Source organism: Corvus kubaryi, unplaced genomic scaffold (genome assembly GCF_017639235.1).
Source record: "Corvus kubaryi isolate FWS band 111438036 unplaced genomic scaffold, C.kubaryi_AGA036_p1.0 121, whole genome shotgun sequence".
Lineage (NCBI taxonomy): Eukaryota > Metazoa > Chordata > Aves > Passeriformes > Corvidae > Corvus > Corvus kubaryi.
In genome coordinates, this window is record NW_024580656.1 from 1544713 (window position 1) to 1559995 (window position 15283).

At 53.3% G+C, this 15283-nt stretch overlaps 1 protein-coding gene across 4 annotated transcripts in view; it reads left to right on the plus strand.

Moving 5' to 3' along the window:
• The first annotated feature begins 526 nt into the window (after positions 1–526).
• LOC121673786 (tyrosine-protein kinase ZAP-70) overlaps positions 527–15283 on the plus strand; it is a 33220-nt gene continuing 18463 nt past the window's right edge. For 3 of the 4 annotated variants that reach the window (XM_042047546.1, XM_042047704.1, XM_042047791.1), the window contains exon 1: positions 2485–2653. The gene's annotated coding sequence lies outside the window, so the exon portion shown is untranslated. Of the gene's footprint in view, positions 835–2484; positions 2654–15283 lie in introns of those variants that run through there. The other variant, XM_042047622.1, reaches the window with a different exon arrangement.

The window sequence follows — 15283 nt, forward strand, 5'->3', positions numbered from 1 at the left end:
GAAACTCCACTGGGATGCTGGAAACCCCGGGGGGATGATGGAAACCTCACCAGGATGATGGAAACCCTGCTGAGATGATGGAAACACCCTGGGATGATGGAAATCCCCTGGGATGATGGCCTGAACCCCAGGGAAGCACAAAAACCGACACTTCCAGGCTGATTTGGCGCTTCCCGGTGGTGCTGGATGACGCCCAACGCATCCACCCCGCACGGCACCGAGGCCAGGGCTCATTTGAAGGCTTGAAAAGGCTTCAGACTCCGTCCCAGCTGCCATTAGGACGCACAGGGAACGGTGCTGAGGCGTGATGGGGTAATTCTGTGTAAGCATTCTGTACATAAAATGAAATATTCTCCCTCCCTTGCTATGTCTGAACTGCAGGACCTGGGCAGAGTTCCCAGCTCTGGCTCTACATCACAGCCTGGCCCCAAGTCCATGTTGGGACAAGCTCCTTGGCCACAGACTCACCCTTTTTATGGCTGTTCAGCACCCAACACAACAAAGCTCCATTCAGCCCTTCAGCTACTGCAGCAATAAACAAAGTGCTCGGCTTTGTTTGGAGCCCAGAGGCTGCAGGTTGAGAACCTGCGAGCGAAACAAACGGGTTTGTTTTTCCACGGGGCACAGACATGTGAACTAATTGCCCAACAGTAAAGCTGGACTTAATTAGTCCCAGGTGTTAAATAAAATAGGGTCGGTGTTTCCCAAACGTGTAACGCCGCCTGGAAGGAGCCACAGGCTTTGAGAGCGGAGCCATCAAGAAGTGATTGTCCAGATCGTTGTGCCTGATCCCAGAATTTTGTGGGGATTTTGGGGCAAAGGACAAACATTCAGGTGGGTTTTGCTGCGGGCGCTGCGGGGGAGGGGTGTTGGGGTGCTGCATTTTCACCTCAGGATCTCCCCTTGTCCTTGGAAAAAGCTTTGTTGTGGATTTCTGGGTAAATGTCGTGAACAGCTCCACGTGAAAATGTAAACAAAGGGCTCCTGGGGGGATTCGGCAACGACATTCCATGGGGCTGAGGGATGCTCAGGGACACCTTGTACTCTGCCAATCCAACCTTATTCCCAAATTCTTTTATTCCAGTCAGTCCTGAGCATCACTAAGCTCATCCTGCTGGGATCAGGGCCTTCCTTAGTCCCGACTTCTACAGTACAATTTTTTGCCAGAAAAAGCAAAAAACTTTGGGATTGTCCTTGGGACACTTTGTCCTTGGGACACCTCTTTGCATTCAGCAGGAATTAGTCATGGCCAGGTTGGAGCATCCTGTTCTGGTGGGAGATGTCCCTGCCCCATGGCAGGGGGTTGGAACAAGATGGGCTTTAAGGTTCCTTTCCAACCCAAAGCATTCCATGATTCTGTGGTGCCGCAGCCTTTCTCCAAGGCTGGCCCTTGTCCCTGTACCCATCAGTTCCAGGACAGGTGGCAGCGAGATGGGGATGAAACACGGGGATTTTTCCTTCTGGAAAGGGAGACCTGGCCCTGAGGAGCAGCTGGAAACCCTGCAAAACATAAACACCCTTTGGTGGCACTGGAGCTGGACGGTCCCCAGCCCAGCTGACAGTGGTGGGACCAAAGCTGGATGGTTCCCAGCCCAGCTGTCAGTGGTGGCACTGGAGATGGAAGGTCCCCAGCCCAGCTGACAACATTCTGGCCACTCTGGCACTACAAAGAGCTGATCACTGAAATAGGGAGGAGAACCAGGCCATGAGAGGCTTCTTGGGTTCCTGAGCCAGCTCTGGTCCATCAGAGCTCCCAAGTAGGCCTTCACAGAGGGCCTTTCTCAGTAGCTCCTGGCTTGGATGTGGAAAATCCAAAGAAATTCAGTTTTCCTTACTCCTCCATGATTTCCAAGAGGCACAGCCTGGTGTGATAACGGCTCTGACAGGAGCGGGCAGCCGGGGGGGGTCAGGCTCTGCTCCCAGGGAACGGGGACAGGATGGAGGAAATGGCCCCAAGCTGTGCCAGGGGAGGCTCAGGGTGGACATCAGGAGGAATTTCTCCATGGAAAGGGTGGTCAGGCCTTGGCAGGGGCTGCCCAGGGAGGTTTGGAGTGCCCATCCCTGGAGGTGCCCAAGGAAGGCCTGGAAGTGGCACTCTGTGCTCTGGGCTGGGGACAAGGTGGGGATGTGGCACAGCTTGGACTCGATGATCTCAGAGGGCTTTTCCAGCCCAGCTGATTCTGTGATCCTGTGGCAAAGACCCTCATGCACAGAGATTCCCTTCCCACCAACATCTGCTTGGTTGGAGCTGCTCAAGAAGAGAACTTTGCTCCCCAAGCAATGTCTCCCCCTAAAACATTCATTTAAACAACAACAGCTCCTCACCACCTCCCTCTGATCTGTTCTCTTCCACAGCAGACCCCTGCCCTGGCACGGGGAAGATCTCAGAGCTCTTTCACTCCTCAGAGCAGCACAGCTTTTGTTTGATCTCCTTTCCTTTCCTGTGAAACAAGGAAATAGGGTCACATTTCAGAGAAACCCAGCTAGAGGTGGTTTGCGAATGCCGGAGCTCTCACTGGATGCTGCGGCCTCTTCTTTCCCAAAATCGGCACAACCCTCACTCAACAGAGATTATTTTCCCTCTTTTTTCCTTTCCTGCTTCCCAGCTGCTGTAGGGGAGCCCCTGAAGCCGCTGTGTTCCTCAGCAGAGCAGGTAAGAGGCACTTTTTGATCGCTGCTGGTGTCTTGGGTGGCGGTTCTGTCATGGCTGCTCTGCTCCCTGCCCGGTGCCTTTCTGCAGCACCGGGGGGTTTGGAGGGAGGATCCCGTGAAATGTTGGTGTTAAGATTCCAGATTAATTCCTCACGTGACCTTTCTCTTCCCACTGATCACTCCACTGGAAAAAAACGGACTTGAGTTGGGGGCATCACGTCCTTTTGGAAGCTGAGGGGGTTTAGACGGGTCAGAAGATGAGGGGATGATGGCTCGTGGTCCAACACTCTTGGCCAGCCATCCCCGTCCCTTTGCCTCTGGACATGGCATCAGAACTCTGGAAGCTTCTCTTTAAACTTCCTGCGAGCCTCAGAGGCACCGTGGAAAGGTTTAGGATCTTGGTGGCAATATGGGAAGGTTTAGGGTCTCGGTGGCAGTGTGGGAAGATTTAGGGTCTCGGTGGCAATGTGGGAAGGTTTAGGGTCTTGGTAGCAATGTGGGAGGATTGAGGATACCTGGCACCTGCTGGATAATGCTCCAAACACTCCGGAGCACTTCAGGGATTTGCTGCTGGCCATCCTAACAACAAACAAAAATCCAGAGGCAAAGTCACTTTTATTTCCTTGGATTTCTTTGGCATCTCCTCTGCTGCTACTAGGTGAAAACAGGCACAGCTCCAAATCAGCCCAAACACAGTCTGGGGTGTTAGGAAATAACCTGGGACAAGGGAAAGGTGGGTTTGAACCTCAGAAAACCTTTGCTATCCATTAGACTGGGAATAAACCCCACAGGGACACCAGGAAAGCCCATCCCAGGGAAGAACTGGAGAAGGGATCAGGCTCCTCGCTGGCAGGGGGTGAGCAGACGGATCTGTGGGGCTGTGCTTCCTGATTTATTTATTTATGATTCTGTTGTTTTCAATCCCTCATCCTCCTTTTCCCTCCTGAGAAGAGGGACCCAATTCTCTGGAAAATTTGCTTATGCTGCCAGGAATGGGGTTTCCTAAAGAAATGTGGGTGATGCCATGGCAGGATTTCGAGTTCACACGTATAAATATAAAACTTTAAAAGTTAATTCCCATTAAGAACTTAGGAAAGAGGCTTTCCTGGAAACTCTCAGATAACCAGGACGATGCCATAGTCTCTCTGTAAAGCACCCAGCTCCACAAAAAGCAGAAATCCTGGCAATGCCCAGCTTCCATCCGTGATGCAAACCCACTCAACCAGGCACAGAGCTTGAGCTGCAAAGGTCAGGAAGGACAAAGATGTGTCAGTTAAGCCGAGCTTTTCCTCACCCAAACCCTGAGCAGGTGGGACTGGAGTCACAAAAATAGAGAGGCTGAAGGCAAAGGGTGGCAATGAAAGGATTTCTTTCACCTCTGATATTTGGGGTTGAGTTGGGTAACGTGGCTGGGAAGAGAAAGGAGCAGGGAGCGGCTCTTTGTGGGGCAAAGCGGGAAATTCTGGAGGGTTGGAAATACTCAAAAGTTCAAATAATTGTTCCCAGGTGATTGAAGGCCTCACACATTTTGTTTAGTGCTTGATTTCCCAGGAATTTCTGTGGACTCAGAGGGAGGATTAGGTGGTTACAGCAAATGGATGGGTTGGGAATTAAAGCTGTGGAATCCCAGAATGGTTTGGGTTGAGAGGGACCTTAAAGCCCATCCAGTGCCACCCCTGCCATGGGCAGGGACACCTCCCACTGTCCCAGGCTGCTCCAAGCCCCAGTGTCCAGCCTGGCCTTGGGCACTGCCAGGGATCCAGGGGCAGCCCCAGCTGCTCTGGGCACCCTGGGCCAGGGCCTGCCCACCCTCCCAGGGAACAATTCCTGCCCAATCTCCCATCCAGCCCTGCCCTCTGGCACTGGGAAGCCATTCCCTGGGTCCTGGCCCTCCATGCCTTGTCCCCAGTCCCTCTGCAGCTCTCCTGGAGCCCCTTTAGGCCCTGCAAGGGGCTCTGAGCTCTCCCTGGAGCCTTCTCCAGGTGAACACCCCCAACGTTTAATGCTTGGGTAACATAATACAGGCTTTAAGTACATCCTAAAGTATAGACATAGATATAATAAATACAGTTAATATAATATAATGAATAATATTGAAAGATATTGAAAGATATTGAAAGATATTAAAATATATTACAATATATTATATTATATTATATTATATTATATTATATTATATTATATTACATTATAATACAAGCTGTCAGTCTATTGCTTAGTCCCTAGAGCAGGAATGTGCATTTTTAAACACAGCTTTGATCCCTGGATGTGCTGATTTAGCCTTGTAGTATCCCAGAGGCACCAGGAAAGGCTCTGCTGGGTGTGGGATTGAACGGGCACAGCAGAGAGAGCCCAGCACATGGGACAGATCCCATGGGGGCCATGGGCAGCTCCCACAAACTCCAAACAGAGCCAGGCATCAAATTCCAGCCTCAGTGAGGGAGGCAGAGAGGGTAGAACACGAACCAGCCTGAGATAACTCCATTTGCCCACATCCCACCCAAATCACTGGAACAAAACCCCTTTGCCATCGTAATTAAAAACAAACACAATGCCCTGGCCAGATCTGACCCTTTCATTTCCCTCTGCCTCAGCTTTCTACTTGGAAAATAGGGATGCCAAGCTGCCAGTGAGGGGAGCATTGCCACACTCAGGGAATGTGGGAGCAGATTCCCACCGCCCCTGGCAAATCAGCGCTCGCGTGCGGGGATGTCCTGACCCCGCAGAGAGGAGCGCTTCTTGCAGCACAGGAGCTCATGTGCACCCCTCTCACTTCCCAGTTGTCTTCATTTCCCTCTTTGGGAATTTCCTCTTTGGGAATTTCCTCTGGCCACCCTGTAGTCCTGCCCAGCCAGGATTCCTGTTTAATCCCCAGAACACAGACGAAGAAAGGAACGTTCTCTCTCTGCTTTGAAATAAAGTTCCAGCACTGCTCAGGCAAAGTCTGAGCTCCCACTCCCTGGACCCTTCCAGAGCATCACCCACCACCAGGACATTCCACACGTGGGATTTTGGGCTCTCAGCTGGATCCTGCAGAATTCCCTTCCTTGTGGCAGGTTGGATTTCAGCCTTAGGTTCATCTTTCCTCTTTTAAAACTCCAACCAGAGCATCTGATGCTCAATAAACATCCCTGCTCCGAAACTTTCTGTTTTAATTTTCCCCTTTCTGACCTTCCAGCCAGGAGATTCCAGTGCAGGCTCCATCAGTCCAGGTTTCCACTGCCCTGGCTCTTCTCCACAGAGCTGGGAAAGTGTTTCCTGGGGCATCAAACATTCCCTGGGCAATCCAGGAGCCATCCCCCACTGCCCTGGGAGCAGCAAGAACCAAAGGGGGAATGTGGGGACCTCAATTCCCAACCTAACGTGACATTTGCAGCAGAAGCAGGACCTCAGATTGCTCCTGACCCCTGGGGTTCACCATCCCAGCATCTCCCAGTTCAAGCCAAGCTTGGCCAAGCCCTGCTTTGATAAATCATAGAACTGAAGCCTCTCCAGCCATTCTTTGGCTTCCAGCAGGATCCAGGAGTCCCTCAGTGACAGAATTCCTTCAGCAGGGACAGATGCACCCAAACCCCACAGGATAAATGCTGAAATATTTGAAACTTTATGCAGGGCTTGTCACCTGAACCTTGGGAGACACCCACAGTCGTTTTATTCTTTTATTTTATTCTCTTTATTCTTTTTATTCTGAATGAGCCCGAAGTTCACGGCAAAGCAACCACTTCACCTCCTGGATGCCCCTGAGGGGACGAGACAACACAAAATTCCTGCAGGGAGTTCAGAACTCAGACAGATTTAGGGCTCTGGCACAAGGAATGGGGTAAGAGGCTTCAGGTAATGCCAGATTTTTCTGAAAATCCCACGGGATTTTAGAACAGCACAAGAACTTCAGTTCTGAGCCTCGCTGGCTGTACAAGAGGATGTGTAAAGGTGACCAAGGGATTGTTCCTTCACAGCCCCAGATCCCAGATTCCTAGAGCTGGAATGTCCTTCCTGGGGGCAGAACAGTGCAAACACGAGTGTTTTACCTGGGAAAACTCCAGCCCATTGCTGGGAGCTCCTCTACCTCCCTCATCATCCTCACCCTCAGGACAGGGATCATCAATGTCACCCCTCAGCCACCCCGAAATCCAGAACTGATGTGGCACAAGGGCAGAGCAGCAGCAGCACCTCTGCAAGGAGCAAAGCTCTCCTCACCCTGGACAAAACCTGGGCTCAAGCCTTGGAAGGGACAGGGAACAGGGAAATGCTTTTGGGAGAATCCCTCCAGGTGTTGCAGGTGGGAGCTCTGAGCTCCCAGAGCAGACAGGAGCAATTTTAAATCTTTCCTGGACACATCCAGGGAACGGCTGGAGCTGGGTCAGGGCTGGGCATGGAGCTCAGGGAAAGGTTCTTCCCCCCGAGGCTGCTGGGCACTGCCCAGGCTCCCCAGGGAATGGGCCCGGCCCCGAGGCTGCCAGAGCTGCAGGAGCGTTTGGACAGCGCTCTCAGGGATGCCCAGGCTGGGGTTGTTGGGGTGTCTGTGCAGGGCCAGGGGCTGCACTGATGATCCCTGAGGGTCCCTTCCAGCTCAGGATATTCTGGAAGGGTTAAATCCCAAAGCAGAACCTTGAGCCTCCCAGTTCACCCACCTGGAGCTTTGGCAAGGGCTTGGAATGGGTGGGATGGAGTGAGTGGGACTCTCTGGATTCTGCCCGGGGCTGGGTTGGGCAGCACTGGATGAGAAAACTGCGAAGCAGAAATCCCTGAGCAGCAAAAGCACCATTTCTGGGGTTGTTTGATCCACCAACTACACCAGGAGCACTCCAGCACCCGCAGAAAATACGTGAAGCCTCAAACCTTCTTTTGTGACAATTTCACCCAAACCAGTCGCTCTCTCCCAGCACTTCAGAGATGTTTCTGCCTGTCAGGAATTAACTGGACAGCAAAGACAGGCAGAGCCTGAGCTGGAAGAGACCCCAGCCCCAGCATCTCTCAGTGATTGACTCCAACCCTGAGCTCAGATCCCACAGAAAATCCTTCTGCCTCCAAGATGCCCAACACAGCCACGTTTTTCTCAGATTCCCTCTTATTTTGGCCCAAAAAACCCCCAGGGGCTGAGTGTTTTAAACCCTAAAAGTCTCTTACAAAACCAACCAATTTGTGCCTCTGGAAAGCTTCTAAACAATTCCTCAGCTGAGCCTCTGCAGTAACTCTGGTGGGCCAGGGAAGAACAGAGTATTCAGGGGTTTGGCTCTCCTGCTTTCTGTCTCACTATAAAACTCCCAGTGCTGCTCTCTGAAGCAGAGTGAACCCTTATAACTCGATTTTGGAAAGGTGCAGGCAGCACTGAGCACCCTGGAAAGCAGATCACAGCCGAATCTGTTGTTGAGATCTGCAGCACACGTGGAAAGTGCTGGGTTTCTCAGTGAAAACCATGGCTTTTCCTGTCAGACGTTTGTGCAGATCCAGTAGATTGCTCGTGAGCACGTCCATGTACGGTTCACCCCTCCGTTTTTATCTGGGTTCTGATCTTTCACACACAGGACTCCGGAGGCAGAGGTGGGAGTGCCCAGCAGAAATAAAATATCCCAGCCAGAGCTTTGTTTCATTAATGCAGCCCTGGGGAGGAGTGTGAGACTGAGCACGTGTCCACAAACCGGTGGAAAAGCATCTCCCAGTTTCTGTAGCAAGGTCCTGTTGTCGTGGTCACCTCCAGGCCAGAGGGGGAGGGATGGAAGAGGATCCTGCCAGAGCCAAACTGGGCAGACTGGGCACAGACTCCAGAGCTGTGGCTGAGCTGAGAAAGCATCCAGCAAATCCTGCCCCGAGGAACATCATTTGGATGCAGAGGCAGACGAGAGTGTGGAGAAAAGCCCCACAGCCACAGTGGAACGGGGCAAGGGATGCCAGAGGGACGGGAGGAACGCTCAGGGGTGCTCGGGGCTGTCTGTGCCTCCCCAAAATCAAATCACAGGGGTTAAACAGCTCCAGGCCCTTCTGGGAACTCAGCTGGGCCCAAGTAGGGCAGGACAGGCCCTGCTCAGCTGCCAGGGTCCTGCATTCCCTGGGATGTGGAGGGATTTTCACCCCGGCTCTGCTGGAAGTGCTGAATAAAAGCTGCTGGCTCTGTGAAGTGGCTGTGGGGGAAATAAGAACTCTGCTCTCAGTGCCCCAAAACACTGCCAGGAACATCCCCCACAGCTTAGAGGGATCTCCAGCATCAATCCCCATTCCTCTGACCACAGTGTTCTCCCTGGAAATTCATGTCCGTGGGTTCTTGCTGTCCCCCAGGTCCAGCTGGGGCGGGGGAGCACAACATGAGGGCCCCAAAGGTTTTCTGTGGGGCAGCATTAACTCTCCCCTGCTCCTTCTAGTGTCCCATCCAAGAGGGAAATGCTGGGTTTTGCTTGCCATGGGATGTTCAGCTGCAAGGTCACCTCAGAGTTTTTTCTGCTGGGTGGAAAAGTGAAGGGAGAGGTGGATTTTGCCCATGTGAGAACAGCCTGAGCATGGGCAGGTATTGGTCAGCGCAACCTCCCCTTGAGAGCACAGGAAGGACAAACACCAGGAACTCACCAGACCGTGCAGAATAAGGTTTTTTTTTTCACCTCGGTCCTGATGACTGAGTTATAAAAAAGTGCCAGAGAATATTTACTGCTGTGCACGGGGAGGGCTCCACTCTCCTTTCACACAAAAACACCACTGAAAATGTCACCAGCACGAGCAAAATCCCTCTGTGTTCGGTGTTTTCCAGTTTTCCACGAAAGACTGATGGAACTGGAAATCACATTGGCCCCAGAAAAACACTGGAAGTAGGATTTTCCCCAGTGGAACTCAGGATTGCAGGAATTAGACATGGGAAAGTCCTGTGAGCTCATCCCAGGTTCTTCCTGCCCAGGGAGGATTGTTCCCATTCCCTGATCCCCTGGCTGGCAATGGGACTTCCACTCTCCCCCTGTCCCACATCCTGATGAATCTTCTTGCTTGGAAATGTTTCTTGGTACCCAGACTTCCTTTCCACTCATTAATTTCTTCTGCTTTATCCCTTTATCATCTTTATCAGCACATCCAAACCAGTTTTTCCTCTCTGAAAGAAACTTGTGCTCCTCAGATGCTTCTCCTTCACTCTCAGATGTTCCCCCATCGCTCTTGGCCAACAATTAATGTTCATCCCCATCCCCCAGGGCTGAGCCCATCAATCAGCCCAGCCAGGCCCTTCATCTCTTTCACTGCTCTCTCCTGAATTTGTCACGTTTCCAACACTTTGAGGCTCAAATCACCCTCCCAAAAGAACTCATTTCAACCTCACCACAGTGCTGGGAACATGGGACTGAGCCCCAGGGCTGGTGTTTATTTTATTCTTTCATTTTTAAACTGCAGGGGACGTTCAGGTCTGGTCTGTGTAGACTGAACTCCTCTTGCTGTGTCTGAGGAGCAGTGAGAGCACCCAGGGCTCCTCCAACTCTTCCCCCCCTGGCAGCAGCTTTCACCCTCTGTGCCCACAGGAATATTCTGACTATAAAAAGGAACCCAACACATTCATTTTGTGGTGCTGGGAGCTCCTGGTGGCCCCCTCACCTGGGCTTTCAAAGATTGAGAAGCCCCGTGACTCACAGCCAGCAGAGCCCCCGGCACTGCAAGCACAGAGAAGCTGCTTTGGTGTCTCAGCCAACTCCAGAGCAGCACATTTCTGTATTTCTACATTCCTAACCTGCCCAAAGCCCCTCCAGCAGGGCTACAGAAGGCTGTGTCCCTGCTCCAGGCACTCCTGGAGCGCAGGAGCTGCCGTGCCCCACTGGAACGGAAGGATGGAGCAGCTCCAACATCTGCTGCAGATGTTCAGAGACCACAGTGGTCTGGGGGAGCTGGAACTTCCACCTGGCACTGCCCCAGGCAGAACCCCCTGTCCAGTGGCCGTGGGCAGTTCTGGGGCCGCTCAGGGCTCAGGGAAGCCTTGGTGTTGTCCAAGCAGAGGTGACCAACACGTGGCACCGGCAGAGCAGCAGCACAACAAGCTCAGTGCTGGTTTGGGTGGCAACTGCTGGGTTTGGGGTGGATAATGGGGAGAAATTCCTTACTCAGAGGGTGCTGAGGCCCTGGCACAGGGTGCCCGAGCAGCTGGGGCTGCTCCTGGATCCCTGGCAGTGTCCACGGCCAGGCTGGACAGGGCTTGGAGCACTCTGAGACAGTGGGAGGTGTCCCTGCCCATGGCAGGGGTGGGATGGGATGGGATTTATGGTCCTTCCCAACCCAAACCATTCCATGGTTCTGTGGTTCCCTGTTTCAATTCTCCTCTCCAGGAGGGACTTGCAGAGCTGCAGGGGTGGCTCTAGAGGAGAGCTTTGAACCAGAAATGTACAAAATGCCACATCTGCACAGAGATGCTGCCCCGAATGAGAACGCCTTAAAAATCCACCTTGGGAAGCAGGCAGAGGAGAAGGGAGGAGAGATTGGACAGAACCATCCGTGTCTGGCAGCAGCCACCACGCAGAGCCAGAGCAGAGCCTGTGCTCAGCAGGGAGGTGTCAGGGAGACACAACAACCATTCCCCCTCAGAGCTCAGTGGAGGCAGAATCCCTGAAGGACGGAAGCCCAGCCACGCCGATCGCTTCACGCGCGTGGTGCCTTTATTTTCAAACGGCAGCGGCGAGGCAAGAGCGCAGCTGTTCATGGCCCAAAGCCACTGCCACTTGTGGTTGGAAATAGAGCCCTGAGCCCCTCCGGCACCTGGAGCAGGGAGCGGGGCAGGGGTGAGCAGGGCCCGCTGCTCAGGGCAGCTCCGAACCTGCTCGGCACCTTCAGGAGGGCCCAAACCAGTGCAGGCCAGGATGAATTTGTTTCCAGTGCTCTCAAAGCCCTCTGTGTCACCTTTCCTACACCCTGGTGAGAGCTGTGCTACTTGGAGGAGTAAGCAAGTAGTAAAGTAGCTGAGGAACGGGCTCAGCCACAAGCTCCTCCTCAGTCCCTCATGTAAATATCTCGTTTAACCTTCCTGCAGTCTGACACTCCCCAAACCCTCTGTGCTGGCAGGGGTCAATTTCCAGGCCCTTGAGGTTGTCTGTCAGTTGTCATTTCAGCAAAAGGTGATGCAGGGAGGCCAGGGAGAAGCAAAGGAAAAAAATCAGAGCCCTTCTCCTCCAACTTGTGCACAAACTGCTGCAGTTTCCTGTCCTTGGCTCCTGCTGGATCCCAAAGCCAGAGGACCTGCTGGATTTCTGACTCCTCTCCATTTGTTGTCAACACTTTGGTGGCAGGGATGAGCTCTGGGCTCCCCCAGCCCCAGAACAAAGCTCCTGGCACGATCTGTTGAGAGGCAGAGTTCTCAGCCCCCAGGAGCACGGGGGATGCCAGGCAGGAAACGGGGGGGTTGTGTTTAATTCTGTGCCACAGCCCCTCATTAAAAACCGTTCAGGACCAATGGCTCTGGAGCCAGGAGCGCTTCCAGGGGCTCCACAAAGGCTCAGCAGGGTGTGTCCACAGCCTGCCCAGCTGAATCCACAGGGCAGCCTGAGGACAGCACAGGGACCTGGTTTTACACACAAGTGTCCCAGCAGTGCCAGCCCGGGCCCAGCGCCCTCCTGCTCCAGAGGGAAGCTGCTCACCAGGGACATCTGGCTTGGGAGAAGATGCTTCTACAAACCACTTCCAGGGGCAGCTCTGAGGGCTTCTGTCCCTGCTCTGAGCCAGCCCCTGAAGCCTCTGGCAGAGCTCTTCCCTCTGCAGGACACAGGGATGGGGGCACTCGTGCCTGTCTGCACCTCTTGGTGGTCCTGAAATATTGATGTCAGCTGGAGTTGGGACAAAGAACCACACTCGGTTCAATTTTCTTTGCCTGTCATTGCAGAATTTTGGGAAAAATATTCTTCTTTAGGAAAAAATATTGTTCTTTAAGTTCTCATCTATCAGGAGCTGCCAGGCTCCTACCTGGGATAAATAAATGTCCAGGGATCTTTTCAGAGGAGATAAGGAACTGATACCCTTTTTTTCAGGGAAAGGGCTGAGAATTTTGGTTCAACTCCTGCAAGGGGTGGCAGAACTGGAGCCGGCTCTGTGGCCCAGTGCAAAGTCACCCAGGAACTGCCCTGTGCCAAGGAGAACAGAGACCCCCATGCCTGGATGTGCCTTTCCATCCATATTCCCACTCAGAGAACACCCAGACAACCCAGTTTCATCAGAGACAGGTTCTTTCTCTGCTAGAAAGAGCTGTGGGACCCCACAGACACGAGCACATGGGAATAGGAACAGAGCCTGTGCCCGTCCAGAAGGATTCACACAGCACCTGCACCTTCCAGAGACCTCTTGGTGCCGTGTCCTCACTGTGCTTCGGCTGCTCTCTGCCTGTGTGACCTCCTCTGGTGGCCGTGGCCCCACAGAAATTCCCGCCCCAGTCTTTGTGGGGAGGCACCTGAGGCAGCTGGGAAAACGCAGAGGAAGCAGGGTGACACCAAAAAGCTGCTTTCTGGGAACCAAAAAACTGCTTTCTGGCAGTGCCAGCTGTTAGAGAAAGGCAGCCTGAAGCGAGCGGGCACAGAGCTGTCCCCAGCAGCAGCCCCAGTGCAGGTGGCCGTGTCCCTGCGCAGCCCCCTCCCCTCCCCTGCTCCCGGAGCAAATCGCTTCCGCTCATTAACAAATCACCCTGAGAGAAACAATCCCCAGCAGCACCTGAAGGAGCCCAGGCCTCCGGTGCCATCTGGGGACACCAAACCGAACCCGCCTGGCGTGGATTTCCCACGCTCTGCTGCACCCGCTCCTGCCTTTGGGGCAGGAGGAGCATCCTCAGCCGGGGCAGAGTCCGAGTGGCCGGGTCAGAGCAGAGCAGGAGGGAGGATCTGGGAGGTGGGAGCAGAGGTGACACGAGGCAGAGGTGACAGAGTGTCAGGAAGGGCTCTGTGAGCAGTGTGACCCCTCCAAGAGCCACCACGAGCACCGACTCGTGGGAATCGATGTTTAACCGAGCTGAGGGTGCCAGGGCAGCCTGTGCAGCTCAGCTCCTGGCTGGGAAGTGACAGCAAAGCGGTCACCCCTGAGTGGGTCAGCACGGGCTGGGTCCAGCACTCGTGGGGCTGAATCACAGCATTGCTGAGGCTGGGAAAGGCCTTTAAGGTCCTTTAATCCAAGGGTAAACCCAGCACTGGGAAAGCCACCACTAACCCTGTCCCCAAGTGCCACACCTTTTAAATCCCTCCAGGGGTGGGGACTCCACCACTGCCCTGGGCAGCTGTGCCAGGGCTTTTTAACCCTGCTCCTAATATTCAGTCTGAGCCTCCCTGGCACAGTTGAGGCTGTTTCCTCTCGTCCCATCATTTTACCTGGGAGAAATGACTGACCCCACCTGGCTCCACCCTCCTGTCAGGGACTTGTAGAAGGGAGAAGGTCCCCCCCAAGCCTCCTTTTCTCTGAGACTCACAAGCACTTGAGCAGAACCATCCCCTCAGTTTTGGATCTCTGCTAACACTGGGATGGGGGTGGCACGAGGTCTCTGGAAGGGATTTAAAAGGGGGTGGAGGGCACTGAACTCCCCAGGACCATCTTTTCCCTGGTCCTGCCACTGTCAGGAGCCCTCACACATCACCAGGTCCCTCCGTGGGCCTTGCAAGTGTTGTGGAATTCAACATTTTTCCTTCTGAAAAGGCCTGGGGATTGTCCCTGGGGCCAAATGGCTCCCATATTTCACTTCAGAGCGGGAGCAGGACATCAGGAAGGATTTCTTCATGGAAAAGGGTGTCCAGCACTGGGACGGGCTGCCCTGGGAAGTGGTGGAACACTTTGGAGGTGTTCAAGAAACAACTGAACGTGGCACTCAGTGCGGGGGTTTAGGGGACAGGATAGTGTTGGGTCGAAGGTTGGACTCCAGCTTGGAGGTCTTTTCCATCCTCGGTGATTTTTTTATGGAGCATTTCTGCAACAGGCAGAGCTGGGGCATTGAGGACTTGGTTCAGCGCCAGCAAGAGCAGACCAGGTCCTTGGTGGGAGTCAGGGAGGTTTTCCTGCGGATTTACTGTAAATTCACCCATTTCAGGCGGCTGTGAGTCAGTGAGGCTCCCTGAGCAGGAGAGCAGATCGTTATCTGCACACGCAGCCGTGTCTGTGACACAAACACAAACGGGCTCCGCTCTCACAAACTCCCACTTCCACACAGCTCAAGTGTTAATCAAGAGCTGAGCAGCTCGGGCTTAATGAGCAGCCAGCAGGGAGGTCAGAACAGCAGCTCCAGGAATGTGAGTGCTCCTAAATCTTGGGAAGAGCTGCCACGGAGTGCACAAATAATTAAACATTAGTAATTAGAAGAATGCAGCCAGGTCAAAGCAAAGCGAAGTTTTTCAGGTTTTTCTTTGAACTAAGGAACGCTGCATTGAATCAAAGTTATTGCGAGTTAAGTCAAAATTATTGCAAGTTTTCTGTTATTTAAGATTAAAAAAAAAAACAGCAACCCCAGGAATCCTCCAGGAGTCAGGTCCTCAGTTCCTCCTCTTGCACAGTCCCAGCCAGTCCTGGGATGAACGACCTGGAAAGGCAACTTGGACACTGCAGGAATTATCCAACCTTTCTTATCTTCACCCATAAATCAGGAACAAGAGAATGAAATGCAGGGAAGAGGTGAGGGCCAGGCAGAAGGTCCCTGGCCGTGCCCATCCCCTCTGGAGCAAAC